Here is a 2,712-nt window from a genome sequence, read left to right as displayed (position 1 = left end):
ACATGCACCAAACTTTACTCATTTCCGAGAAACAACCAAAAGCCAACGGATAAAAGAGAGTACAATATAAACTTGATCATTATTAATCTATTGAAAGGATAGAGACTTAGTCAAATTAAAATATTAAAAATATAAAAAATGATTAAATGAAATATTTAATTTAAAATTTAAATTATAAAATAATTTCTCAATATAAAATCCTTACATCGTACCATAATAAAGTAGTAACAGATTATACTCCTTCCCATGGCTTCTATCGGGAAAAACCTTACCCATGAAACCCAAGTGTTGGTGGTTATGATACCTTTCTCTGCACAAGGCCATCTCAACCAGCTTATGCACTTTGCGCGTCAAATCTTGTTACACAACATACCAGTCCATTATGTTAGCACAGTCACACATATTCGCCAGGCCACACTTAGATACAACAATTCCACTTCAAAAATTCATTTCCATGCCTTTGAAGTTCCACACTTTGTTTCCCCTCCTCCAAACCCAGAAGAAAATTTCCCATCGCATCTACTTCCATCCTTTGAGGCCACCTCACATCTTCGTGAGCCTGTTAGGGAGCTTCTTCAGTCCCTCTCATCTCAAGCCAAAAGGGTCATAGTCATCCATGACTCTGTCATGGCCTCAGTGGCACAAGATGCCACAAACATGCCCAATGTTGAGAACTACACTTTTCACAGCACATGTGCCTTTACCACCTTCGTTTATTTCTGGAAGAAAATGGGACGGCCTTCATTTGAAGGCCTGCATGTCCCAGAACTTCCTTCTTCCGAAGGATGCTTCCCAACCCAATTCTTGGATTTCTTGATTGCACAAAGTGAATTTCTCAAACTCAGTGATGGAAACATCTTCAACACAAGCAGGGAAATTGAAGGTGTTTACCTTGAGTTGATGAAGGGTGTGACTGGTGGCAAGAAAATTTGGGCACTGGGACCGTTCAACCCTTTAACCGTTGAGAAGAAGGGTTCAAAAGGAAGAAGGCACTCATGCATGGAGTGGCTTGATAAACAAGAGCCAAAGTCAGTCATATATGTGTCTTTTGGGACTACAACAACTTTGAAAGCGGAACAAATCCAACAGATTGCAACTGGGTTGGAACAAAGCAAGCAGAAGTTCATTTGGGTGCTTAGAGATGCTGACAAAGGAGACATCTTTGATGCAAATGAAGCAAAAGGGCATGATCCTTCAAATGGGTTTGAGGAGAGATTTGAAGGAATAGGGCTTGTTGTGAGGGATTGGGTGCCCCAATTGGAAATTCTGAACCACCCTTCAACAGCGGGGTTTATGAGTCATTGTGGATGGAACTCATGCTTAGAGAGCATAACCATGGGGGTGCCAATAGCAGCATGGCCTATGCACTCTGACCAGCCACGAAACTCAGTTTTCATGACACAGGTGCTCAAGGTTGGTTTAGTTGTGAAGGATTGGGCCAAGAGGGATGTGTTGGTTACTGCTTCGGTTGTTGAGAATGCTGTGAGAAGGTTGATGGAAACAAAGGAAGGTGATGAGATGCGAGAGAGAGCATTGAGGCTTAAAAATGCCATCCACAGGTCCATGGATGAAGGTGGAGCTTCTCGCATGGAAATGGAATCTTTCATTGCTCATATCACTAAGTAGTCTTATGGATTAATATTAGTTTGTGGTTCCTTTTTGAATAAGACAGAATTTGAATTCATGAATAAGTTAATGCAGAATAGGATTGGCATGAAAATATACACATTTCTGTTTCTTGACTTAATCTGGTAAAGTTTCTGAGAAAAACATGTATACTTACTTAGCCTTTCGGCAAAGTTCTTATCTAGATATTTCAGAACAATCTTTGATATGAATAATTGTGTTACGTGCAAATCAAAGTTATGGATATGTCATATATGCAATTATCTATAGTCTGTTCTATTAATCATTGCATTCTACTTTACTTCTAGATTAACTTTTCCTTCAAAGATAAATATATTTAATTTATAACATTGTATTGATTCAGGACGGATGTATGTTTATGTTAATGTTAGTGGTGATAAATATCTTTAATTTATAACAGTATATTAATGTTAGTGGAGTCTTCATTAAAAATTTTTTCATTCTTTTTTATATAAAATATTAATTGTTTTATAAAATATATATTATTAATATTACTAGAATTTTTTTTATTATATGCGATTTTTCTTGTGAATTTTTATGAAAAATTCGCAGGAAATATTGTTTCTGCAAATTTTTTTTGTAAAATTTTATCTGCAGGTAATACTTTCGTGGATAATATATTTTTGCGAATTTTAAAATTCGCAGGAAATTTTCTTGCGGAATTTCTTGCGAAAAAAATTCGCAGGAAAGTTTCTTGTAAAAAAATTTCGCAGGAAAATTTGCAAGAAAGTTTCCTGCAAAAAAGTTTTGCAAGAAAATTCACAAGAAAGTTTCCTACGAATTTTTCGCAAGAAATTTGGCAGGAATATTTTTACGAAAAAAAATTAAAGAAATTAATATAAATTCTATCAATAATTTTTCAACTTTCAAATGCTCACAATGAATTCAAACGAAATATTTGTTTTCATGCCTCCAACATGTAATATATAATCTTTTAAATTCTAAAATTGTAGATTATAAGCTTAATACTCAACCATACAAATCAACTTGTAAGGTAAGTGTTGCCCCAACTTATATCCTCTTTAATTGCTTTATTTTCAATCGATGTGAGACTTGAAGTTTTTT

At 35.2% G+C, this 2,712-nt stretch overlaps 1 pseudogene; it reads left to right on the top strand.

The window, feature by feature from the left end:
- The first annotated feature begins 203 nt into the window (after positions 1-203).
- On the top strand, positions 204-1,912 carry LOC145949726 (zeatin O-glucosyltransferase pseudogene; annotated as a pseudogene).
- Positions 1,913-2,712: the final 800 nt, after the last annotated feature.

The sequence above is a fragment of the Cajanus cajan genome, chromosome 7 (genome assembly GCF_000230855.2).
Source record: "Cajanus cajan strain Asha chromosome 7, NIPB_CcT2T_4, whole genome shotgun sequence".
Classification (NCBI taxonomy): domain Eukaryota; kingdom Viridiplantae; phylum Streptophyta; class Magnoliopsida; order Fabales; family Fabaceae; genus Cajanus; species Cajanus cajan.
This window is presented reverse-complemented; position numbering and strand designations above follow the sequence as displayed.